The sequence below is a fragment of the Hemicordylus capensis genome, chromosome 3, assembly GCF_027244095.1.
Source record: "Hemicordylus capensis ecotype Gifberg chromosome 3, rHemCap1.1.pri, whole genome shotgun sequence".
Taxonomy (NCBI): domain Eukaryota; kingdom Metazoa; phylum Chordata; class Lepidosauria; order Squamata; family Cordylidae; genus Hemicordylus; species Hemicordylus capensis.
Genome location: NC_069659.1, coordinates 273,880,570 through 273,908,476, shown reverse-complemented (window position 1 = coordinate 273,908,476; position 27,907 = coordinate 273,880,570).

Genomic DNA, 27,907 nt, shown 5'->3' with positions numbered 1-27,907 from the left:
GAGTTTGTGAGCAAGCTGCCAGTTAGTGACGGGGACAGGTAGAAAGAAACTGCTGGCCAGGAGAATGGCTGGCCGCTGAGGGAGGAGAAGTGGTGGCCAGGAGAATGGCCAACCACCAAGAGAAGAGAAGTGGCAGCCAGGAGAATGGCCTGCCACCCGCCAAGGTAGGAGAAGTGGCAGCCAGGAAAATGTCTGCCCACCCGCCGCGAAGGAGAAGTGGCAGCCTGGCGGCCCAGCCACCAAGGTAGCACAAAATGGGACTGAAGAGGGGAGCACGAAATGAAGATGGGGGAAGATAGGGAGAATTAGGGGCACAAATGCTCTGTACCAGGACAGCTAGTTTTTAAATGTTATCATAAGGAGCCCAATCTTGATACTACACTTGTATTAAAAATAATCCAGTTCATCATAAGTGTGTGTACTATGTACTTGGGTGTGCAAGACAAAAATAGTTGCTTTGTGTCTCCATTCACTTTTGTTGCTAAAAACTTCATTTGTGTTTATATTGTTTCATTAAAGTAGCATTTGCATCATGGTGAAATTTGTCCATCTCGATTCACTTATTTGTCCATTTATTCCCATAGTCTTGGTTTTCTAGCAAATCCATGTTAAATTTGCAGGCATTGCTGGACACTTCTTTGGTGATGGTAAAAAGTACATGTGTACTATACTCTGATTTCAGTGGAGGAACCAGATCAGTTTTTCCTGCCTCAGCTTCATGATTTTCCAACCAATCAATATGAATTTTACAAGCATTCTATGAGGGATCTGACCTGCCATATTTCAGAAAGAGAGAGGACAAAAAGGGGCCATTTCAGAGGACATGAAAAATGGCACACAGACACATATTCTGACTGCTATTTAAACCAACAGAAGTAAAAATGATCTACATATCTGGACACCAGGCTCAAGTGGTAGGGAGATCAGTAGGAAATGGAACTTCTGTCTTAGGCTGGGTTAGAAAGTCGGAAGGAAACACTCATAGATATCAGTCTGACAAATGTTGGGATGCACATCTGCTCTCTCCCAAGGCTCAAAGCTGAGGGCACAGTTTTGGCTTTTCAGCTGCACCTTCACACTAGTAGGAGGCTGGTAGACTTCCTTCATATAAAAACTTACACCTTCTTTCTCAGCTTTGCTAAGAAACAGTGATGAAAGTCTGCAGATTTTGGCTCCCACCAGGTGCACCAGTTTGGCCAACACAGAACTGAAAAGGAGCTGAAAAGGGTGCTGATGCATGCAAATGCAAATGGAGAACAACCAAATGCTTAACTCTAGCCAAAATAGACTTGAAGAGGCAGAATGAGTAGGATTAAGTGTTCCAACCAACCAACCACACACCCAAGGAAGGCATAAATAGCCTCTGAATAATTACTCATAATAATAAAATGCAGCAAGGACAAACATTTGAATAGTGAGGTTTTGGATCAGTTGCATCTTTGCAAGCTGTATTCCTTCAAATAAGTTGCTTCCAAATAACCAAGGCAAGCAGTGCACCCCAATCTGCCCTGAAAGATTAAATAAATGAGGTGCTCAAATGTAGATCAGTTTTAGACTTCAATGAATGAATTCATTGAATTCATTGAATGAATATTATTTCAATGAATGAATATGATACTCTAAATGAAGGAAGCCCCACCGAACCCCCAACTCCCAAGGAGAGCATGGGAAACCTCTAAATAAAAATAATTCTTATTACAACAATAATGAAATGTGCATCCAAGCCATCAAACTGCTGAGAAAAGACTAAACAAACTGCCCACTCAGGACTCATTGTGCCATTATATGAGGCTCAGAACAAATGCCAAATTGAACAAAAGGAGTGCGTTTTAACTTATGTTATCCATCTGTACTAGTCAAATGTACATCTAAACTATATGTTGCATCAGTACTAGGCATCTTTGGGTAAAGGTGCTTTGTGCATTTTTGTCCACAAATCCAGGAAGTATGGACATACGGAGCTGACCTATAATGAGTGAGGTGGCCAAATTTGCAGATGATATCAAACTATTTAGGGTAGTGAAATTCAAAACAGATTGTGAGGAGCTCCAAAAGGATCTCTCCAAATTGGGTGAGTGGGCAACAAAATGGCAAACGTGGTTCAATGTTGGCAAGTGTCAGTGATGCACATTGGGATGAAAACCCCCAACTTCAAGTATATGCTGATGGGATCTGAGCTGTCAGTGACTGACCAGGAGAGGGGTCTTGGGGTTGTGGTGGACAGCTCGTTGAAAGTGTCAACTCAATGTGCGGCAGCTGTGAAAAAGGCCAATTCCATGCTAGGGATCATAAGGAAGGGGATTGAGAATGAAACTGCTAATATTATAATGCCCTTATACAAAACTATGGTGTGACCACAATTGGAGTAATGCATACAATTCTGTCCACCACATCTAAAGAAGGACATTGTGGAACTGGAAAAGGTGTAGAAGAGGGCAACCAAGATTATCAGGGGCCTGGAGCACATTCTTTATGAGGCAAGACTACAACACCTGGGGCTTTTTAGTTTAGAAAAAAGACGACTGCGGGGAGACATGATAGAGGTCTATAAAATCATGCATGTTGTGGAGAAAGTGGATAGAGAGAAATTTTTCTCCCTCTCACATGACACTAGAACCTGGGGTCATCCCATGAAACTGATTGCTACAAAATTTAGAACCAACAAATGGAAGTATTTTTTCACACAACGCATGTTGGTGACAGCCAACAACCTGGATGGCTTTAAAAGGGGTTTGGATAACTTCATGGAGGAGAGGTCTATTAACAGCTACTAGTTGGAGGGCTATAGGCCACCTCCAGCCTCCAAGGCAGGATGCCTCTGAATACCAGTTGCAGGGGAGTAACAGCAGGAGGGAGGGCATGCTCTCAACTCCTGCCTATAGGCTTCCAGCAGCATCTGGTAGGCCACTGTGTGAAAGAGGATGCTGGACTAGATGGGCCTTGGTCCTGATCCAGCAGGGCTGTTCTTATGTCATCTAGATCAGTACTGTCTACTCTGGCTGGCAGCAGCTCTCCTGGAACTCAGGCAGAGATCTTTCCCAGCCCAACTAGCTGGCGACACCTTTTATTGAACCTAGGATCTTCTGCATGCAAAGCATGAGCTCTAATACTTTTAGAGCTCTAATAATACCCTGAGCTATAATACTTTTCCTTCTACAGGAGCAATTCAATTTCCATCATTGTTGTTGCCATGACATTTTCCTCATTATCCTGTCCACTTTCTGTCATGAGATGCAAACTTCATGTTTTAGATTTCTAACACTGGCAACAAATTGTCTGTGGTGGTATAGAAGACAACTAAGATGAACACCTGGTGAAAGGTTCTCAAATAGAATTACCAGGGATTTTTTTGACACAAGTGTTAACAGAATTGTTCTAGAGCACTGGCTAAACACTCCAGGGCTACTTTTGGGCTAGTGTGGGGAATCAGCAAGACCGTAGTGAGCAGTCTGTTACAGTATCAATTTGTGCAATGTTTTGGTCTGGAAAATGAAGAGGAGATGAAAATGTGGTGCAATCAAATTTATTTAGGATTATTGGGGTGCAGGAAGAGAAACATTGATTAAGCAGGCAAGGAGGAAATAAAATATTAATTAATAATGCTAATTTGGAATCTCATGATGAGGAGTTTTAGTTTAAGGTTAGAATTGTTACAAGATCAGCTCAGGGCTGGCTAGCAAAAGGGCCTGAAAGCAGCTTTAGATTTAAAGAGAAAGGAGAAGGGGGTGAGGAGAGTTAGGAAGATGGGCAATTAGTAATACCCAGTCCAATATCCAGTGGTGTGTCGGTCACACTAGCAGGGTGGTGTGCATTGGCGGGTCTCCTCACAGGGACAAGGCAGGATGGCAGGAAAAAGGAAAGGCAAGCATGGCACTCACAAGCCAGGAAACCAGGATAGTGTCTGGTGTGATCTCAATGAACAATAAAGTAAAATGGTTGGAGCAACCTGTATTGGCTGGAGTAGAATAGGCAAGCTCAAGGCTTATCTGGCTTACCAGGAAGACCTTCCATGTGGGGAGATAATGATCCTTTTTGAAACTAACTGCCATTCCTCCTGGTGCATGCCAGGCCATTAGTGCAACGATAGTGGAAAGAGAGTGCTCAGACTTATCTGAATTACTGTGAAGAAGATTAGTGAAACTAATCCTTTATGCCAAGAAAAGGGAGTTTTACTAGTCTCTTGAGAAATTGTCTCTCTCCTTCACCCGCATCTGCTCAGCCAGCTTCCTTCCCTGAATAGAGAGGGGCCCTAGGGTTATACCTTGCAGTCACTTGTTATACTGACCTTAGGTAACAGTTACCCAATGTTTGCTTGTGCTAAGCAACCAACCCAAGAACTTTGCCAAATATGGGCATGTGCAGAGTTCACAGTCCTGTGAGCTCATAGCTGAGATGGAGACTGCAAGCCTCCAGTTCCAAATCACATAGTGGGGTACTGTTTATAGCTCCCAGACAGGGTATTCTAGCAATGCAGGTACCCAGGCAGTTGTGTTCCATTGATTTGTATGGGATATGTATTTGCTGTACATATTCTGTGGGCTCTCTCACCTGTGACTACAGATAAAGTTGACTTTTTGACAACTGCTGAGCTAGACCTCATACAGCAGCACATTTCCCAAATCCTGCTATGGGGCACAGAATGAGGGGACACATTTAATTTGGATAACTAACCATTGATATGCTTTGGAGTTTGACATACCAAGGTTCATATCATGAAGAAAAGTTCTTCTGAAAATTACCTGTATCAGTCACACAGAAGTTTGAATTGTTTCCACATATTTCAGTGCAAAAACATGAGCAATACTGTGTGAAAGGATGTGAATGCTGTTTCCCCTAACATATCCCAAACAAATGTTTAGCATCCCCCCGCCCCCCACAGCCCATTAGCTAATAACATAGGCAGGTTTGTTCCATGATCTGGGATTTGTTTAGCCATAGGCTAAAGTAGATTGGCCACATGTGGTTTTTTGAGTGATACAATGGAGCCCTGAAATACCCCCTACAAGTTTCATAGCACTGTATTTTAAAACAGTCCTTTTTAATTTTCTGAGTGAAAACATTGGCTATTGTTGCAGTTTAACCATTTCTCTGTGTGTGTGTGTGTGTGTGTGTGTGTGTGTGGTTGCGTGTGTTTTGAGTAATGCATCTTACTTTTGAAGAAGAAGCTAGATCTAGTTGGCACCTTAATAAGAAATGAAAAAAAACTAGAGGTGAAAGGGCTCAGTGATAAAAGAGTTGCTTTCATTTACTGCTGCAGGCATCTGCTGTAAAGAAGCTAAAGTGAATGCGTGAGCATCAGAGACAGTCATGGGGAGAGGGGCAGGGGAAGGAGGGAACAGCCGGAGCTGTGAGTAACTGTACATAAACATAATTTAAATCAAAACAGCTGAATAACAATTTAGGACATAAAAGAAGAAGGGAAAGGTGGAATGAAATAAAGAAAAAAATAAAGAAAAACAAATCAGCAACTTAACCACAGCCAAACAAGAAAAAGATATAATAAAAGAGTGGATGGAAAAAAGAAGGGGAAGGAAGGAGGAAAATCACAAGGGCCCAATGCTTCAATTGCGTCAAGTCTTGTGGAATCTGGCTCAAATTTTCAATGAGATTCCTTACTTTCCAAGACAGTTAGGGTAAAGATGATCTTTGTTCCAGCTTTTCATTTTTCATTTTTCTTTACAAGGCCCTTCAGAGCGCTGCATCCTTTGCTCATACATTGTTGCCTTTTAAGGTACCTCCTTTTCACTCTACCAGGTGACCTCCTGGTGTGTGTGTGTGTGAACTTCTGCAATTTGTTGACCTTCCTTCCTTCCTTCCTTCCTCAAGAGTTGAGCTGGTGTGGGAGCACTGTCTGTAGCACAGATAAATCTTATATTTTAGTGGGCACTTTTGTTTGGTTCTTTGTAAGTCGATAACAGAAGTGTTCAAAATGTAAAGTATTTTATGACACCCACAAGTTGAGTAGATGTACTACATACTTGAGTTTCTCTTTCACAACAACCCTGTGAAGTAGGTTAGGCTGAGAGAGAAGTGACTGGCCCAGAGTCACCCAGCTAGTTTTATGGCTGAATGGGGATTTGAACTCAGGTCTCCCCGGTCCTAGTCCAGCACTCTAACCACTACACCATGCTGGCTAGATATGGATTTTATGTTTTGTTTTGAGCTTGAAACAAAAGGCAGATGGCCTAAAGATTTCATCGAACCAGCAGTAGAACAACTTGTTTTGATGGAAAAAACCTCGAAACATTTCCCCTATTTGGAAATAGGAAAGAATGGGCAAACTCAAAACACCCCATTGTTCCCCATGGGTAGGTCCTAGGGACACCAAAGTGGATTGGGTCGTAGGGCCAGGGCTGTCCTTAGAGAGGCCTGGTGGGGTGTGGGGCCTGTGGCAAATCAGCCAGTGTGGAGCCCCCTTCCAGTTAATTCTAATAGGGATTAAAAGAGCAGGGCCTGGGGCGGCCGCTCTGCTTGCCATGCCCAAAGGGCAGCCCTGGGTAGGGCATGATGGATACTACCTACCACCCAACCCACAAAAGAAATGGACAAGCAGGCAATTTTTAACAAAATTCTAACCTTTCCCCCAAACCCCACTAGGATCTTATGTGGGTTGTGGGGAAAGGTTAAAAATTTGATAAATTGTTAATTTGCAATGCATTTTGAAACCCTGCCTTGAAAAACCTGCAGAAAAACACAGTAAAAGGGAATCTGTCCCTCCCAACACAGAACACACATTTCAAACAGTCCACACAATTCACACAGTCCAAAAATGTCCAAAAGGGAATCCCTGACCCCGAATCCATTGTTAGCCACAGTGCCTGCACTGCAGTAACATCACTGGCACAAGTTGCTCCCACACACACAATTATGATTCCTTACTTACTAGCATTGCAACAGCTGCTACAGCAGCACCCTTACTTAGCAGCAGCCATAGCTATAAGCTCAACTTCCTCCTTTGGGCTTCCCCCTCCCTCTGCCCTCCCCCCAGCCAATGGGGGCACAGTTGTCCATGACAAAACTTGATTTGTATGACAACAATCCAACCAAGAAGCAAGGAGATCACAAGCCAATCAGAAGTAAGTGCCAGAAAACCAATCAGCAAGGGAAAAACAGTTCTCCAAAATGGTGCTCAAAATGGGGTTGTTTTGTTCTGAGCTCGAAACAGACCTTTTATTTAAAGGATGTTTTGTTTCAAACTCAAAACACTTGAAAAAGCCCATTTTGAGTAGAAATGTTTCGACAATGAAATGTTTCGACATCCCCTAGTATTCATTGACATAGCTATGGTATACTGCAATCAATGATAACTGAGAGCTGATTTAAATATGCAGAAAGGACTTCTTGGACTACATTAATTAGAAACATAAGAACATAAGCGATTGGTAGACCCATGCTCAATAAATTTCTCAGTCCTTTTTAAAGACATATAAGCCAACGATCCTCATATCTCCTTGCAGTAAATTCTGCAAGTTAATGTATGCATTGTGTGAAGTACTTTCTCTAGTCTTTCCTGAATGCCAATTTAATTGGTAACCTCAAGTTCTAATATTATGAAAGAAGGAGGGAGAAAGAGAGGGAGCGGGAGAGAAGAGAGAAAGAGAGAGAGGCTATTCTCACGATCAGCCAAAATCGGGCTAGGGGAGCCTAATCCGATTTCGGCTGATTGTGGGAGCCACCGGGCTTGCAGGTGAGCCTGGTTGCCTCCCAGCGGTTAACCCGCAAAACAACCCCTCCCCTTAAACTGGGTTTGCTGAGTGAGTGCTCCACAAACCCGGTTTTTAAAATCGTGAGTAGACCCCCGGCGGGGAGGTGAAAAGTTGCCTCCCGGGTCCGGGGGTCTCTCCAGTATGCCCTGCATGCTCGCGCAGGGCATACTGAAGCTTCTGGGGGCCACACGGCCCCTGATCCTCCCAGGCCCCGCCGTCTCCGTCACGGAGCCGGCAGTCATGTGGGCAGCCGATCCGGCCACCCAGGGCTCCCGCCCTGCTCATCTGCTGAAAGATAGGGCTTAGCCCACTCTCCCCGCTTACCTTCCCAAACCAGGTCTCATGATCAGTCTAATGCTCAGGTCTCACGCTCAGAAAGTGATAGCTCTTTCCCCACCAAACATAATTTTATAAACCTTTTTAATGTCTCCCCTTAGTCATTTCTTTCTTTAAAAAAAAATTCCAAATATTTTTGCCTTTCCTAATAGGAAAGGTGCTCCAATATATGCATTATGATATTAATTATTTTAATCTCAGTTTCTTTTCAACCAGTTCTTAACCTGGAATCCAACTTTTTCACTGCTGCTGTACACCAGGCTGATATCTTCAGTAAACTATCCATCATACAATGTGCTGCACTATGTGTTAGCTGGTATTTTTGCATTTTTGTATAAGTTCTAATTTAACTGCCTTGAATATACAGGCATAAGGAAGAAACCATACTCAATTTCATAGGAAATTGCTTATATCTGCCCTGGGTACATATGATAATTTATGAATGATTATTATTTTCTTAGAACACAGAATAAAATGTCATGGCTGCACCCTCTCTTAGGAAATTCAAATTGTTATCATCCATTGATTTGAAAGGTAAGTGTTCAAACCCTTACTTTTAGATGCATACCTAGTTTACCTACATTCTTGCCTTCAAAACCTCTGTAATGTGGTTTATATGGCAAGAGATAGTATGTTTTTGTTAAAGAGAACACAAAAATAATAGAGCAACATAAAGCAGAAAGCAGTTCACCAAAGGTCAGTCTTCTGTCTTCGCAAGTCAATACTTTTTTCTCTAAAGGGCAATACAACAGATGCTGCAAAAGCCAGTTACTAAACAATCTGCTTACATTGGAGGCTTCTTCCCAACTACTATTAGCTAAAGGCAACCATAAATCTAGAAACACAAAGCTACGTATCTACCTTCCCAAAGCTACCATTAATGCCAATTTTATGCCAAGCACATTTATTAACTGTGCACCAAGATGGCTGGGTTGCACACTCCAATTTGTGTCACCCTATCAATAATAGCACATCCATTCACCACCAGATCACCCTTTGACCAGCTGTTTCCTATGCTTTTAATGCATATGTACAACACATTGATCAAACTTCATTTTTGACTGATCCATCTGAAAACCAAACTACATGATGATAAATGTGTGACTGCCACCCCAAATGGCCACCACACATTAAGCTTCCACTTCTGCTCTCTGATGTCTAGTATAATTTACCTCATGTCATGGCATTCCACATTTTTGTACGCCACCCCTACCATCAGTTGTCAATAATGTGAAGTGGGAGCAGGGAAATGCAAAGTGTCATGATATCACAACACAAGTAAAGTTGCACAGTCATTTCTAAAGCCCAGGATAGAGGCCCAGTATAAAGGACACAAGGGGCCAAGGGGCTGAGGCTCCTGAACAGTATGGAGCAAACACCAGTGGGAGTTTAGCAGAGCTTTACTTGGCACACAAAAGGCACTTAGAGGTCAGTGCAAAAACATTTTGATTCGTACAACCACTGAGACAGGAACAGTAAGGAGAGTAACAGAAGTGTTAGGAACACTCCGAAACTCTAATCAACAACAGAACACAGGGAAGATCCAAGAAGGAAACTCCTTTTTCTCCATTATTGCTGCCTTTGCACTTAACAGCAAACTGGAGGCAAACATGTCAGAGGTTAAAAATCGGGGTAGTCCGAATGCAGAAAACTGCAGTTTCATCACTGAACCTTTGGTCAGTTTTAGCCCCCAAACCTGAATTGTCACCTTAGGTCTGTAGTGAGTTTTGCCACTGAGACTTCAGGTTTGAAGGCAGCATCATGTCATCCACATTCCACCACCATGTTCTAATCGGGGTTGAGCGCACAGAGCTCCTCCCCCTCTCCTAACGAATTGACTGCCACAGCTGTCCTTCATGCCTCACGCACAACCAGTGTCTCCCCTTTTGCAGTCTCCCAGACTGCATGTTGAATCATCTGGGAGCATGCGGGGCAGGGGATGGAGGCAAACCGTTGGTTTGACACAGTTTGCCGTTATGTGTGAAGGCAGCCTATAACTTCTTGTTACAGCGCCCCCTCTGGCTTTACAGTGGTTTACATGCAGACAATATATATGTTCTAAACCAAGTTGTAGACTCCTGGAGTGTGTCTTCTCTGTGCATCAAGACAGGCTGTACATCTCATTTTAAACATTATTATTAAATTTCTATACTGCCTTTCATAAGCTCCTGTCTGTGAAGGCCAGGCATTTGCCTATGGTGTACCCCAGTGTAGTGCAGTGTGTGGCTGGAAACCATTCACATATATGGGGGAAAGAAAAAGAAAATGGTTGCTCTTGGGGATTTTACTGGGGTTCGAAGCCAAGCATGTTCCGTGCCCATGGTGTCCCAGCTGCTGGGAATCAAGTCTGTTCCTTTATCTGTTTACTCAGTTTCTTTGTCATGCTAGAATGTAGCAGAACTGGCTTTTATATACTATATGTAGATGACTATCTAATATGATAATAGCCAACTTGGGATCGTTGACTGCCCTTGGGCAAAGCTTTGCCTCTCATTCTCCATCTGCCATCTGTAAAGAGAATATTAGTAATCTATTTTACTGAGTTATTCTAACGTGAACACCATAACAAGCTGGAGTATTTGGTGTGCTAAGTGTGCTATAGTGGGTGTCATGCTTGACTGTGTTGAGAAGTCCCTGCTTTGAATCTCAGCCATGAGTTCGCTGGATGGCCTGGGGGATAACGGCAGTCATAATCCTAGCCTATCTTATATGGTGAGTTTAAGAATGATTGAAATCATGTATGTGGATGGCTTTGAACTCTCAAAAGTGCTATATAGATGTATTGGGACAAACATTGTGCCTGTGAGCCATGCTTCTTCAGAAGAGAAAAATCCTTTAGAACTTTTTTCAGGACTCTCAAATTTTCAGTGTGGCTTGTATTATCTATAAGTTAGCCCCAGGTATTTAAGACTCTTCTGTGTGTGTTTTGGCACTGACATGAAATTCAAAGAGCATTGTACACCTTGCCGTTTTTGTGCCAAAACCGAAGATCTGAGAAGTGTGTTTGCAATAAAGGAATCACCTTTCCTTCAGTGAAGGGCTTCTGTTGTTATCTGCAGTTATAAAGGGTGAAATGGGTGGGTAATGACTATATGTGTAAACATACTCAGTAAGTAGACAGTAAAAACACGTGAAGTTCCAAATCACAATGTGGTTAAGTCAACGGCACCACTAGCATCCCTAATCACAGCAAAGGTCTCTCCATGAGTACAGCAGTTGCCTGTTCATACTTAGCTAGGGGTGGGATGGGGTGAGCCTGGCCGAGGGGGCATTGTAGCTGTGTACACTGTGAACAATACGACTTGAACAGGTTGAGGATCTTGGCCAAATGTTTCTCATTGAATCACATGGACCAAACCTATAACTGAAATTCATATTCAGACCGATTCAGCCTCAACATCACCAGGTATAATTTGGGAGGTTTGAGTCTTTTCCATTCTCTTTTACAACTATCTATCTATCTATCTATTTCTGATATGGATTGTATTTCTTCTCCATTTTCATTGCACAACATCCAGACTTATGCTGTCCTTGCATTAGAACATCTTGCATATGCAAGTATTTTTTGTGATATCCCTTTCCCTCTGATGCCCCCAGTACTCCTCCCCACAAAAGAGGTCTCTGAGGCCTGGGCATATACATTGAGGCAACAGAGGGAAGGGAGGATTGGAAAAATCATTGCATATGTGAAATGTTCTAACACGAGGGCAGCATTATCTAAATACGCTTTCTGTACTTGGATGATGAAATGAGCCAGTGGTCCTCTCCCCTGTCTGCTGCCCCAGACCTTGAACCCTGCCTTCCATGTGCCCTCCTACTCTGCCCCATGATCTTTGTCCATGGACATTGCCTTTATTTTGATGCCACCCCTTTGGGGCACAAGCAGTGTAAGTGTGTTGCGTATGTACAGATGCTAAATGATTACTGTACCAAAAGAAAATAGTATTCTTTAAAGGAAATGTGGATGGGAGGCTATTTTAAGAGATATTTCACAAGACAAGTGCTATACTTATGATAAATATAGCCACAAGGGCATATTTTTAGTTCAACAGGAAACCTTTGCATTTTGTCTTTAGCCCCATCTTATGAATCCTGATCAGTAAAAACAACAGTTAGCTGGAGGTATTCAAGGAGGCATATAGATAAAAGCTCAAATTAGGGAAACAAGGAGGCTAATGAATCAATCATAATTATGATATCACATTCAATATACAAACATAAAAAACTGTTACATCATTTATGTTCTGAGGAATTTAGTTGAATCAGTAGGGTGACACTGGTATAAGTTTGTATTTAATCATGTGTTACAAATCAGGTTTTCTGCTTTGTTAGCTGGAGATCATCATTGCTTTCATTTAAAATTTGTACCTATCTCAGCGTCATTTAAAATGTGAACTTTTGTTTAAAAAAACTCCCATCATTTTTCCTCTTTAACTGAGTTGAAAAGGAAAGCACCTCGCAAGGTTTCCTTTCCCCTCCCTCAAGTCACTTTTAAAAGATTGCTATTATCTTTTTATATTAAAGTTAACATATGTTGTTGAGCTTTTGTTGATGGTGATGCTTAAACTGGGATGTTGTTTCCTTTGGAGATTCTTTCTGCCAGTCATTAATTTACATTTTTTTGAAATCTTACAGAGAGTTCTTTGTTGATGCCTGTTTTCATTTTGCTGCTTTCTCTTTTCAGGTCACATATGAGTAAGTTTTTCAAACAGCAAGTTAAGGAGATAGAATAAAATCAGTGACATCTGCCACTCACTTTCACTTCCCATCCTGTTTATAACCTTTTGTGATACAGATCAGCCACATTTGGACGGAATGCGAAACTGGAGTTAAACAGGGTAGAAGGACATTACGGGAACTCTGTGATGTCTGAACGCATGCAACTGTGGTTTTGAGCTGAATGCGACCTGCGGTTTGCCTCGCCAAACTCCAATTTGAACCTTCAGTTTGCATAAAGGTTCACCGCTAAAACCCGAGGTTTGGCCACCACAGCATTACGTCCAACCGCGGACGGTATTCAGCATTATATCCAAACACAGACATAACCGTTGTTCTGTGCAGTTTCTGGAACCACAATCATAGAGACAGCAGTGCAGACCTGCCTGGTATCATGTATGCTCCAAGTCAGCGGTGCTTCTTGCTGGCTGCCTCTCCAAGCACTTTCCCCCACCCCTCCTGTCTCCTATCCAACAAAGCAGTTGCCCAGCAACAGGTATGATGACACGTCCTAGCTGAAGATTGTTAGCCTGTCAAATGGCAAAGTCACACAGGGGCATGCCCTCTTCCCACTCTTCTCCCGCCCTGGGAAATCGAGAAAGAAAGGGGACGGGGTGGCAAGACACAGAGGCGTATCTAGGGAAAATAGCGCCTAGGGCAAGCACTGAAATTGCTCCCCCTGTCCAAACATCTGATGCCCATCTTTCAGATAACTTTACCATAATATCAGCTTAAAAAATACAAGTCAAGCTCATTAATCTTTTAATATTTCAAAAACTATTTAGCAGCGGACGTAGCAAGACCAAAAGATGCTGGACAGGGAATGCTGATTCTCTGTACATGGTGCCAAACTGAATATGTGTACAGTGACTTATATTATATTAAAATATATATATATATATATATATATATATATATTTAACTGTTGCCCCTTCGGGAGGCTTCCTAAAGGGCGTGGGGGGTCTGTAAAGGTTTCCCCTCCCCCCTGCTGGCCTCTAGGGCCTCACAGGCATCATCTGAGCATGTGCGGTGGCCATTTTAAAAAATAATTATTTTTTTTAAATGGCCGCTGAAAACAAAATGGCCACCTCACATGCTCAAATGGCCTCTGTGAGGCCTGGCATGGCCTACGGCCTCACAGAGGCCATTTGACCATGTGTGGTGGCCATTTTGTTTTCAGCGGCCATTTTTAATTTTTTTAAAAAATGGCACCCCCCTTCAAGTGGTGCCCGGGCCCCGTGCTCTGCCTGCCCTACCCTAGATACGCCCCTGGCAAGACAAGCACTTCATGCTTTGCTCCCCCGAAAATGAAGCGACAAAGATGTATGTTCACAAGCACAAACACTCCAGGTAGCAACATAAGCAGGGCACATCATTAGAATGCTGGGATGGAAACATATGCCTAGGCGGTGATACCCAGGGTTGGGTTTAATGGACAGCCCCAACCAGGGGCTGTCCATAATTCCACAATGATGTTGGGGAAAGGGGGCCCAGCCCCTTCCCCTTGGGGGTACCTGTGCATCCCTAGGCTTACTCATGAGAAGGGCCGAGCTGCAGGAAAAACATTGCCAACACTGAGAATAGAGATTCTTCCTCTGTGATAATGATGGCTGCTGACCCTAAGCAGACCGCTCACTCATGAGAGTATAAGGACATGGGGACACGGCCTCACAACTCATAAGAAGACACATCTGTGGGGACAGGGATGTCAAGCCAAATCATTCATAATGTGTAAGCACATCCCTTTCTCCCATGGACTGCTCTCTCACAAGAGTGTCAGGCCACAGGGGCTGGACAGCAGATGCCACCCAACTAGGTTGCTCTATACAACTAGCAGTGGGGATGGATACCCTGACAACTGTTCTCCCTGTCTTGGCAACTGCCACCAACAAGCTGTTAAAGCATGTCCTCTGGCAGCCCATTCTCCCATTTGGACATGTACACCTTCCTTGTGCTCCCCTCTCTCCTGGGGTCACTGGAACTCAGGGTTCCCATCTCCTGTGATTCCCCCTGGCAGCAAGTGTGCATATGAAGTAACACCAATCTGAATCCGGGAATTCTGAATGAAAGTAAAGGTCCATCCCTGCACTCAGTGTCTACTCTGTCCACACACTCGGCGAGGCTCCGACACATTGGGCGTCAAAATCTCCTTTGGGCCCATGCAAGGCTTCCCAGGGGTGGAGGGGGTTGCACTGCAAAAGTTATATCATTAACCAGAGAAAGTGAGGGCCCCATGCATGCAGGGTCCCCTTTGTTGGATTAGCACAACTCAATGCACAGCCCAATGGAGGCCTTGCACAGCCCAAGGGTATTTCACTCTTAGGTCCTCATCAGTAGACTGGCCCCCTCATGAGAGTGCAAGTCTGCTGGCAGCAAGCTTCCAGGAGACAGAGTGTGGTTTGTCCTGCATGACATCCTTTGCAGGGGGTGAGCTCTCACAAGAGCATCCTTAGTCACAGTGGGCCTGCACCCACCACTCTCCCCAGGATCCCTTGCCCTCGCTCATATACATATCCCCTCCTAGGAAGTCATCATGTTCCCTTCCCTTTTCTGAGTAACAGGAAAATAGTGAAAACAGTTTTGTTTCGGTGCTCTTAGGAGGGCGACAGTGCTATCAGAAGAAGCACTGGCATGGCATGGCATGGCATTTAAAGGATCTAAATGCCCTTTCCATGCCCAAGGCAGGTGTACGTTTCCAAAAAGGCACAATTGTGCTTGTCGTGCCCCCTTTAGGATTGTGGCCAATGGCAGCCGCTCTAGTGACATGCTGACACCTTGCCTACAGTCTGGCGATGCAAGCACTACGGAGCTTGCTGGGATGCAGTGTTGGTGGTCAAGGAAGAGAGACTGGCTCCCCTGTCCTGAAACTGGAGGTTGCCAGATTGCAGCTGGCCAAACATCTGCAATGCGATTCATGGTTTGAAAAAATAACCATGGGTCCGCTGGCCTCCGGTTTCGTATTACATGTGAATGCAGCCATCATCTTCTATTTACTAGGCCAAATGTAGTTCCTAATGTTTCCATTGAAGCTCATTGCTAGGCTATGGAGTGGATATATGGTGAAATAGTTTTGAAGACAATGGGAAGACATGGGAAGGGATTCAGGAGCAACGTACTATTCTGTGGTTTCCCTTTGAGAGAAGACTGCCATATGGAAAGGAGGACAGGTCTCCTGCTGTACCTTTAATAGATGCACAGCAGAGAGAATTTCAGCAGGTGTAGCTTTTCATACTCCTCATGACAAGCTGCACCTGATGAAATTCCCTTTTCTGTGCATCTATTATAGGTAAAGGTTACTTTTTTCTTCTCCATAGAGCAACCCTACTTTCAGACTATTTGCATTCTGCCTCACCTCCATGGTAACTTACAACCATGTTTTGGAAACCCATGGTTGGTGAGGGATTATTGTAATGAGTTTTAGAGAATGGGGGTTATGCTGTATTAGTCCATGAGCCAGGTCCACAACTTTTGGCCATTGGTAACATCTCAGGGGACAATGGTCATAGTGATTTTTTGCAATGCCTAGCACCCTCGAGAAAAAATATAGGTGATAGCATTGTTGCACTGACAGCCTTCTATATACTATCATCCCTTCCTACCTACTCCCAGACCATTAGGATATAATTGCAGTCATTTTTGCACAGAGGAATGGGTTAGGATAAGGGTCAGGGTTAGAGAATGGTAACAATGAAAAATCAAAGCAGTGGCATGGATGGTGCGGTGGTGATGGCAATGGGAGCTCCTTCCACCCTCCCACTGGCCTTCCAAATGATAGCCTGGGCCGGCTGCAGCCCATTTCAGGCTTCTCTGTGCATACACATGTGTGTAGAGACCCCAAACGGGTCACAGCCATCTCAAGCTGTCATTTGGGTGGCCAGCAGGAGGGTGGAAGGAGCACCCACCGTTGCCTCTCATGCTGCCACTGTGGCCACCGCCACCCCACCATCCCACAGGGACATCCCATGAAACATGTCCCTGTGGACTGCACAGCTCTGAGGGAGTTTGCCACTATGTACTGTGTTGGAACTGGTCTAATTGTTCATAGTCATCCCTTGTTGTCTACATGTTTCCAATACAGTTGAGCTACTACTACTACTACTACTACTACTAATAATAATAATAATAATAATAACAACATACCACTGTTGTATACTGTGTACTCCACTGAGTGTGGTGAGTGGAGTAAGAAAGGAAAAGGGAGAGAAAGGAGAAGAAGAAATTAAATTGTTTCTGAATAAACTCTTAGTTAAATCTATATAAGATTACTTTGTGTTTGTGAGGGAAGCAGCTATAAAACAACCACTTATCAACAAAAGTTCTCAAAGGAGTTTACATAGGAAAATAAATAATAAATAAGATGGCTCCTCTCCTGAAAAAAACTCATGGTAGAAACCAGCAACAGTTGCAACAGGAGAATCAGCACTTTTAAAAGTTGCTTCTTTGCTCAGAAGGAGCTAAACCTATACCTCACCCTCTGAGGGATTAAGGACTGGTAATAAGATTTACATTGTTCATAGGGCCTTGGAAGCAAGGAGGAAGAGTCATTGGAAATTAGATCCCCGCTTCCTTGTGATCTATCATGGTCACCAGCCTAAAGTAGTTTTCCTGAAAATCAAAGCTATCTACAGTTCCCCTTGTTCCGAATAATCATAAATTGTTTTTAAGTTCTCTGTTGAGGCATCTCCATAACAATAAAAATAAACAAGACATATTAAAAACACAACCGAAACTAAAGTACCCTTTTCTTCTCCTTCCTCCAGTATCTGATTGAACACATTTTGTTGAATTATGTCCAACAGAAAAATTGACTAAGATGAAAATCAGGGACTATTCCCACATGAGCTGTCTTTTGGCCTTAAATGGAATAAACACATATTCCTCATTAGAATAGGGTTAGTGGAGTGGTTTCTGAAATATCATAAACGTATAGTGATGCAATCCGTTTCAAGATGTTCATTGACTTTTTGTGATCTGTGACCGCTGAATTAGAGACCCGGGCATATTGTTCACGATCTTTTAGCCAATTTGCTCAACTCTACTTCAGGCCATTGCAATCCATTAAAATTCGCTAGGAACTGGTCCAACAAGAATACCACAAGACATTGAACTGTAATATGCGCTAAGTCTCTTTATTAGGAGGAGAGCCAGACCAGTCTTTCTTCTCATTACAGTGTGCAATGTTCTGTGCAAAATCACTCTTTACATTTAATAGAATACATTAAGAACAGGTTGCTTTTTTAAAAGGTTGACTGACTTTAGGACTGCAAATGCAATTTGCAACAACGATCAACCTATAAAATTTACCCTACTCTCTTTAATACAGCCTTACACAAATGATAAATATTATTTCTTAAACTATATGAAAAATGTTCATATTTCAGATGTCATAATGAAACATGAGAAGATCCTATAAGGACTGCCTCTGTTTATTTAATGGGCCACACATCTTTGTGCATGAATCCTTTGTGTGTTTGGATCTGACCCTCAGTTGAAGTGAAGGTGGCAAATGCATATGCAAGATCTCAGTTTGCACATCACAGTGCACCCAAGGCTCTGGACTCTGACAGTTGTCTTTAAGGGTATGCTTCCCTTAATTATATCGGCACCGTGGTTGCATTTTGGAATATTATTTCACAACTCACCACTCCCTTGAGCAGTAGAGTGTTGCAGGTGGCAGTATTTAAAGGTCATTTCCTTTGTGCACAGAGACTAGTGGAGGTTACTGCTGGTTTTGTGATCACTTTTTAGCCTACTTTCCAGTAGGCTTGTGAAATCACCCGGCATTCTATGTGTGAGTGTCTGTGTGTCCCCCCACATCAACTTTGCAACGCCTGCACCAATATGAACCAAATTGGGTACAGTTGTTGGGACACATAGGGGAACCTCAACAGTGTAGTTTGTGATGACGTCATCCATCCCGATCCAAGATGGTGGATGCATAAATTTTTGAGGCACAAGTGAGCTAACTTGTGAACCGCCTAACTGATTTGAACCAAATTTGCTACAGCTGTAGGGACACATAGGGATGCCCAAATGGCGTGATGTGTGATGATGTCATCCACTCCAATTCAAGATTGCGACCATGTGAACACCTGAGGCGCAAGTGGGCTAATTTGTGGACTGTCTAACCAATTTAAACCAAATTAGGTACAGTTGACACCTCAATGGTGTAGTTTGTGATTATGTCATCCACCCTGATTCAAGATGGTGGACAGATAAACCTTTGAGGTGCAAGTGGGCTAACTTGTGAATCGTTTAACTGATTTCAACCAAATTTGCTACAACTGTAGGGACACCTCAATGGCATAATTTGTGATGATGTCACCTATCCCAATCCAAGATGGCAGACACGTGATCATTTGAGTTGCAAATGGGCTAATTTGTGGACTATCTAACTGATTTCAACCAAATTAGGTACAGTTGTAGCGAGCGACACACAGGGACACCTCAATGGTTCCGTTTGTAATGATGACCTCCACCCTGATCCAAGACGGGGGGCACATGAACATTTGAGGCACAAGAGATCTAACTTGTGGACCTCAATTTACACCAGATTTAGTCCAGATGTAGAGAGAGTGAAAGGAAAGTAGGCTGATTAGTAAGAACAACTTGTTTAGTATATATGGAGCTAGGAAGCAGATTGATGCTAAGCAGCAACAGGTTATTCTCTCTTCAAAACACATAGGCAGCTATTGGATGCCCTAAAGGCTGCTTCATTCATTGGAAATTGGGCTGTAGTTCATCATTGTCAAAGCTCATCTGCTTTGCATCCAGAAGGTTCTAGTTTCAATCCCTGGCATCTCTAGCTAGGGTAGGAAAGACTCCTGCCTGAAACTTTTGAGAAACTGCTGACAGTGTAGACAGTACTGAGCTAGATGGACCAATGGCCTGACTTGGTATAAGGTAGCTTGTTATGTTTTTATATAGCCAGCTGCATGACTCAGATGTCTGTTTCTACGTTCCAACCACCAAACAGTTGCTCTGTAGCCACAATGCAAGCTTGGGTGAGCTTTGAATGCTTAGTAGTTGTCAACTATCAGTAATAGTTTAAGTAGTCTTCTAGCCACCAGTGCTAAATAAATAAGCATCTTCAGTTATTAGTGATGGGGAAATCCACCACCCTGCTTCGACTTTGAATGGGCTCAGGAAACCAACCTATTTTTCTCCCAACTTGGAAAATAGTCAGTTGATTCCAACTGCAATTATGAGTCAAATCAGACACTTATTGTCATCAGGAGATATGGCCCAATGCCTCCAAGTCCCTCCTTCACCACCCACAAATCTTCTTCCACTCTCATCTCATGAGCCTCTGGACCTCCTCCACTCTTACTTCCCAGCCATTCAAGCCACCTCTCCCTCTTTACTTGGCTTCTAGTTCTGTTGCTGTTGTTGGTAATAGTTGGGAGCACTATGCAATGTGCCAGATGTAAGTAGACCTTGGAAATGTAGTCTTCCCAGGGCCTGTTGTGGATCTCATAGCAATACATCAGATAGCATAGACCATATTTTCTCCTTCCTGCTCAGGGCTGCCACTAGGGCTGCTGCAGCAGCCAGCTATGAAAGAAGGAGAAAAGGACCTTGAAGGATCATGAATTGGTGGAATGGAGGATTGTTTGAGAGCTGGCTTGGAGGGGAGGGTGAAAAGGTTGCATTCTCCAGCGTGGATAAAAAAAATAAATGAATGTTGGGACTTTAATGTTTGCTTTGTATTTTTTGCAGTCATACCTGACTAGCCTCCAAGGTTCATACTTCTGATTTCAGTTATATCACTAGTTAGGATCTTGTAATTTACAAATATGTTGTTACTGGAATTCAGAATGTAGAAACTTTACTGTAAAGTTTTCTTTCTTGATGTTGCTGCAAAGCAGAAACAAGAGAGAACTGACATAGTCTGGTCAAATTCAGACAAAATAGGAAACTGGAGGTCCCTTCACCTTTGGTTTCTGAAACTGCACATCCGAATTCAGCAAACTAGAGTTAAGGGCAAAAAGAGACCTGTGGTTTCCCTCACCAAACTCCACTATGAACCTTTGGTCAGAGTGGAATTCTGTCAGCCTTAATTCCAGTTTTGTGGTACATCCAAAAATTGACATTGCAATTTCGGCCCCATGGAACTGGAGTTGAGGGAGGAAGCTCCTCCCTCACTCCAGCTCAATTGGCTGTGCTCTCACACAGTCTCACTGACTGCAGAGAGGCAGCACTCCCTGCTGTCTGAAAGCGGATGGGAGAACGGGGTGAATGGGGTGGTGGTGCAGAACCATGGGTCCATTGAGCCCGCAGTTCTGCATTATGTCTGAATTGGGCCACTGTGATAAATTCCTATAATGGATTAGTAACAGCACGCTGCTGTCACTGAAGTGAACATGACCATTTCAGAAACGGCTGCACTGGGTTATTTCTTCCAGTCAGGTAATAAATATGCTGGAAAGTTGCCTTGTGTTTTGTGAGTGTGTGAGGTTCATATCTATGCACTAGCCTGGACTCAGATCCCAATAGATTTTTTTATTTTTACAGAGAGAGGGAGGTCTTAAGGCTAAAAGCATTGTATGGAAATGTGTATAAAGGGAATTCAAGATCACTTTATTTACAAGGGTTTATTGGGGTTGATCAATATTATTCATGCTGGAGCATTATATGCATTTCTTTTGTGAGTTCTTGAATGAGTGAAAAGTATAGGATCTATGACAGCTACACCTTTTCTTAGGGCAGACAGGTCCGATGAGCTAGTCTTCAGAGATTTTCTCTGGTGACTCATTATATTCTTCCCACCCCACTCCAGTTAAGTGCAATTCTAGGGCATAAGGTTAGAAAAACATTAATTTCCAGAACTAAGGAGATACAAAATGGAGCAATCCCTGCATCCTGTGACCATTCATGGTGGTGGAAAGGAAACAGAGTTGTATACAACTATCCCCATGAGCCATTCATCAGTTTGACACCACATTTAAGGTTCAAAAATGATTATGGAAAGTCTGGCTTGAGAAGTATGCAATTTCTTTTCAGTTAATCCCCTACAAAATATTTATTGCATGGATTTTATTTCAGTTATGTATGCCTAACTTTATTTGCATGTTTCTAAGGTTCATTAGCCAGGTGTCCACTCTTAATTCCAGACAGCCCTTATTTCTGTTTACCACCTCATGTCACAGGGCAGAGCTAAAGTTACCATTCTGGCTCTGGGGGTAGAAGCTCCTTGATTATCTATTTTCCTTACACACACACACACACACACACACACACACACCCATTTGCAATGCAGACCTTTTTGTCACTGAATGTCTTTAATTTTGAATGGACTGCAGCCTGAATTGATGGAAGAAGTGCATTACTGATGGGTTGCCCCACCCCCCCTGATTGGTCTACAGACAGGATAGAACCCATTCTAGTTTGCTAATTTCCCCACACAAAGCACAGTTAGGTGTGTTTGCAAGCACCCCGGGGCAGCTCCATTAACAGCAGTGAAGGGGCAGAACAGAGCAGTAAAAAAAGTCTCCATTGTTTTTTAGGCACTATGGAAATACAATTTGGGTAAGTTTAGTAAGTAAGTAAGTAAGTTGGGTAAGTTTTGTTATTCCCGCAGCCTTAGACATGATCAATAGTAAAGATAAAGGAGCTTATGTTAGTGAGCTGACTGAACTGGTTTATGTCTTTTATTATTTTAAGCTACATGCAGTCCAATCCTCCCATATTTACTTAGGGGTCAGGCCAGGTGTATAGCTATAATTGAGTGGATGGGTTCAAAGAACTCAGCCCCACCCCAGCTCCTGAGGGCCCCCCAGTTCCCCCCCTCCCTTTTTTCTTCCTTATTAAAGGGGCCACTGGGGATAGGGGCAAACATGGCCCCCTCTCCCCTAGCTATGCCCCTGAGTCAGGTCCACTAATTTCAGTGGCTGACATCCTGACTAAGCTGGACCTGTGCAAGCAAAGATAGCACATGTGCAGCAGTAGCATAGTCGCTCCTGCAACACAGTTGCTTGCATGAGGGGAGGCATTTCTATCTATTTTCCCTTCCCTCCAGAAGCACTTATATCCTTGAGGGAATATCACAGTGCTTCCAGGGAACTGCCTCCCCAACCCCCACCCGCCCAAAAATGCCATGAGCACCTATGCTTCAGAAATGGGGATGCTACTGCTGTGCATGTGCTTTCTTTACTTGCACAGGCACATCTTTAATCAGAATCTTGGCCAATGGATTTGATCCTCAAGTCAGTGAACATATGAATTCTGGCCTTCAATTTTTATTTTTTATTTTGGAAAAAAGTAGAGTAATGTAAAGAATAAATACATCCAGGTTCAAATATACATACATTACACAGATACAGTACAGGCAAAACGGGGTTATATTTTATGTTTAGCTAATGTAAACAATTAAACAATGTAAACAATTAAAATGTCACTTTGCTATTAATAATTAAGAAATATATACATTGGGGCCATCCACATGACCTACTGAGCGGGCGGGTGGGGGGAAGGCTTCCTGAACCTTGCCTTTCCCCCATACTATCATTATTTTGTTGGTGGGAGTGTGCAGCTCATTGTCCCGGCCTCAGTGAATCCCACAATGCACTGTGTGACATGCACAATGTATTGTGGGATTCCTCCAAGAGCATCTCTGCATGTGACCAGGCTGGAAGCAGCCCATGCTCGCACACAAGCAAGTAGCTGTGGGTAGGGGGAGTGCTCGCTCCCTTAACCTTGGCTAACAGCCAGTGTAAAGAGTGGGGCTAGGCAGCGCTGCCCCACTGGGATCAGGCCTGATCCCGGTGGTTCTCACACACAGCCTAACCTGCACCGGGTATCCCTAACCCAGGTTAGGCTGTGTGTGGGAACAGCTTCATTATGTGCAAGTATTTGCAAATAATTCAAAATTACAGTCAAGTATTTGCAAATAATGCACCAGAACCAAATGGGAAATCTGACAATAAGCTATAAGAGCTTTCCCGCCTGGAAACTTAATTTATGTCCTCTTATATTCCATAAAGCACCTCACATTTATGGTGCTATATAGATATATATGAAATAAATATAATATCCTATGCTCACAGTCCCTATCTATTACATTCTAATACAGTAGATAGGGACTGTCAGCATAGGATATTATATTCATTTATAATTATATATTTATATTTATAATGATTAGAATAATATTCAGAGTCTCTTATTTCTTGACAGAATACCGGTAATAAATACTCTTTAAAGAAAAACATTTAGCTCAGGGAGGCCTGTAAACCAGTTCCAACTTTAAATTAGGAAGCCTGGCAAAACCAACTATGATGAAATATTGACTATGTTAATATTGGCTATGATTACATATTTCATTTGTATAAAAATGAATTAAGAATGAAATATATGAGTTTCAACATTGCTGCCATCTTTTCCCCTTTAAGCTGCAGGTTAGTAAATTTTTTAGAATATATTACTCTCAGAAATCAACACAAACATCACAGCCTTAATTATTCAGAAGCTACTCCCATTAAATACACAAATGAACAAGATGGAATCCTAATGTCCCCCAACATATGAGCTGTCATGTTGCACCACTACTGTATAGTGCCTTTGAAATAAATTAGCTGTAGGGGAATTCATGTCACCATTCTGCAGTACAATGTCCTGCTTCATTTCAGACTGACAGATGAGCCAGTCTGCTCATTTGCTTCTTACCCTGATCATCCTCAGTAATCACAAGTTAATGGAACATTCCCATGAATTTCACGAGGACTCAACTACTTGAATACTTTAGGAACTTTTAATGCTGTTTTAAAGGTTTTTCTTCTTTTTCTTTTGGGTATTTAACTAAATTCAACGCCAAAGGACAAAGCAGTGATGCTTTATCTGTTTCAGCAGGTGTCCATGAAAAGAGTTTCCATTTTTATGAACCTATTTTTAAAAAGTCTCCCAAGATCTGTTTTGTTTCAATAGAGAAGCAACTTACTAATTAGGGTGAGACTCTTTTAGAAAATGTTTTCTATTCCATTGATAGTCAGTTACAAGCGATAACACTGTTAAATGTAGTGCCTAATAAATCTAGAAAAACTACCCAATAAATGTTAGTAATAACAATGATTAACAATAAATTAAATACAGAGAACCAGGAATGTACCACATTATTTTTAACTGGCCTAGTCCATCAGGTTCTTATTATTCAGTTTGTCCTCTGCACCTGGAATGTATTAGAGTGTAATACAAACTAAACAGTCCCTTAGAGAGGCCACTGAAAGGGCTTAGAATAAAACAATATACAAGTTTAATAGTGGAAACTGACCTTTTTTTGTCTATAAAAACATATCTTTATAATGTGAGCCCCAAGGAAATCTAGTGCTTTTTACTTAATCCTAATTGTTAATTCTTGTTTTTTACTTAATTCAGACCATTCCATATAATTAATGAGATAGAAGTATTTATGGAAAGCGCTGAAGAAGTATATGGTATTGCCTTCTCATGGCTTCATTCCCCTTCTGTTTTACACCGAGGAAACGAATATGCATCATTTCACTTATGATACAGATTTCAAATATCCTAAGGGTTTGTGATGTTCGTGTTTCATGTTCAGATTTCAACAGCTCTAATTTAACATATGTTTAAGGCATAAGGGTCATTTGAAATCTAGCATAACTTCTGGATGCCTTAAAATATGGGGATTCTGTCAGTGCAGAAACTTGGATTGAAATAAACTTCTACAATATCAAACATACATATTCCACAATATAAAACATACCCAAATCCTCATAATTTGAAATGCTCTGTATTCCATATACAACTGTAATGTATCCAGCTAATTAAAACTTGGATGACATTACAATGACATTAAATTGATCTGAATGATTATTTTGGTTCATATTGATATACCAAAATATGCCATCAAGATTCTTTTTCTCTTTCAGACCTGAAAATTAATGTAGGACTTAAAGATCCTTTTCTTCCTTGTTTTCTTAGCCTTCCATTGTTACAATTATGCCATCTAATGGACTGCTGTATTTCTTACTGTATGTTCCCACTTTGTGAATTTAATTTTATGTAGCATTAGAGAGGGGGGGGAAACAGGCCAACCACAAGTGTTTTTAAAGGTTACAAATCCCTTTAGCAAGGAAACAATTTCCGTATATAACGACCTGTGATATTCAGCACTTTATGTATCATAAAATTAAAGCTCTGTTGTTTGCATTCCAGAACTATTTTTAAAACTCAGTGCTAGATTCATTTGTATGCATTATAACTGCATACCTTGCAGATAGCAGCAGAGCCAGAGGGATTGGAGAGGTAGCACTGATATAATTAAAAACTGCTAATATAACCAGTGCTACGCAGATGTAAAAAGAGGTTGTGCAGGCTGAGAGTGGGGCTCATGTGTCCTACATCCACTTGCATAACCTTAAGACTCTCTTTTTAAATTGCCCAACCAGCTATAGGGGATTGTCTCTCACCTGTGGTGGTGGCCATCAACATGTTCATAGTTGTGGTCCTCCTCTTCTTCCTTCCTCTTCTTCCTTGTCCAAACTTTATCTGGCTCTGTAAGAACTCCTGGAGATCTTTCTTCCTTGGTCTATTTTTTCCCCTGCCAGAAAAATGGGCAGAGCTCAATGTATACTCCCTCACTAAGTCTCTGTTTGTAAGTAGGCCCTTGCTCACAAGTTGGTTATAGGCTCAGCTTCTCAATGAAAACACATTTTGGGCTAACAATATTGACTGTTAATAGCATTCAGTTCCATTGTCCATGGTGCTGCCAGGCAGAGGCGTAACTATAGGGGGGGCAGGGGGGGCACATGCCCTGGGCGCCATCTTTTTTGGTCACATGGGGGGCGCCGCCATGACAAAAAAAATTTTTAAATTTTTTTTTAATTTTTTGTTAATACAAATGTTTCCTGCTCAGTGCAGCAGCACTGCAGCAGTCAAGGGAGCGCGTCGGCGCCCCCTCCCCCACGAGCGGTCCCTTCCGCGCCGCCCGCACCCCCCCATTGCTTTGCTGGCACCTGGCGGCCAGTCAGTGGCCTGGCTTGGTGGCGGTGGTGGGCGCTTGTGAGGAAAAACCTAAGTATAATGTAGTATGTTGGGGGCGCGGGGGGCGCCATTTCAATGCTTGCCCCGGGCGCCGTTTTCCCTAGTTACGCCTCTGCTGCCAGGGAACAGCCATGTAGACTTCTAAAGCCAGACTATTGCTTCTTGAAGTTCTACCCTCAATCAGGCCACTATCTCATTTTCCCCCCTCGTTTGGCATAGTCCCAGTTTCTCAATATGGTATGGGTAGGCCCTTACCTTATTGAGAAACAAAAACAGCATAATTTGATGCATGGTAAGGAATAGTTGTACCCCCTGACTTAGCTGGAGTAAAATAGAGCCACTTTATTAATGTACAGAGGAATAAGGCTTTCAACGAGGTTCCTCACTAACGGGAGAGTGGGTACTCCTTCTGTGTGAGACCACCTCCTAGGGAGGGCAGTCCCACACCAGGGCAAAGGGGTGGGTACTGATTTGGTCAGGCACCAGATTCTGACCTCCTCTCACCGCAAGGCTTCCCCCCACTGATGGTGGGGCCAACCTGTCTCAACCCAAGCCGCTGAACTCTGAGTTGGTGAGTCATGCCATCGTTCAAACAGGCAACATTCCCAACCCTCTTGGCCGCAAAAACCCTGAAGGGCTTTTCCTTAGCCCCCATTCACCCCAAATGGCCCTCCAGCTGAACACCATTAATCAGCCGCACTCTTCTGCTACAAAAGTGGGGCAAACCTCTTTTTAGTCGCATTTACCCCACCCCGCTAGTGATTCTTGAATACCTGCAAGTCCCAGAGGGGCTGCTTGTTCCCCCAATAAGTCAGATGTACTCCATCCCCCTTTTGGGCAGGATCACCCTTCTGCCCAAAGCAGTGACTGCTCTACCAATCTTCCTGTTCACTTTCTTGCATGCCCTATTAAAGCACAGTGGGCCCCACTACCCCCTCCAGCTCATCCATGGAAACAGGTTGAACCAAACCAACAAAATATCAGGCCAACACGTAGCCAAGCTATGCAAATCCTTGATTGCCTGCAGCATCAAGGCCTTGCCTTGCAGCAAACCGATGTCACTGCCCACCCCCCACCCCAGGTGAATGGCTAGCGTATGTGGTGTGCCCCCCCATGTGGTGGTATACTCATCCAGGTACAGTAGGAAAAGGTTC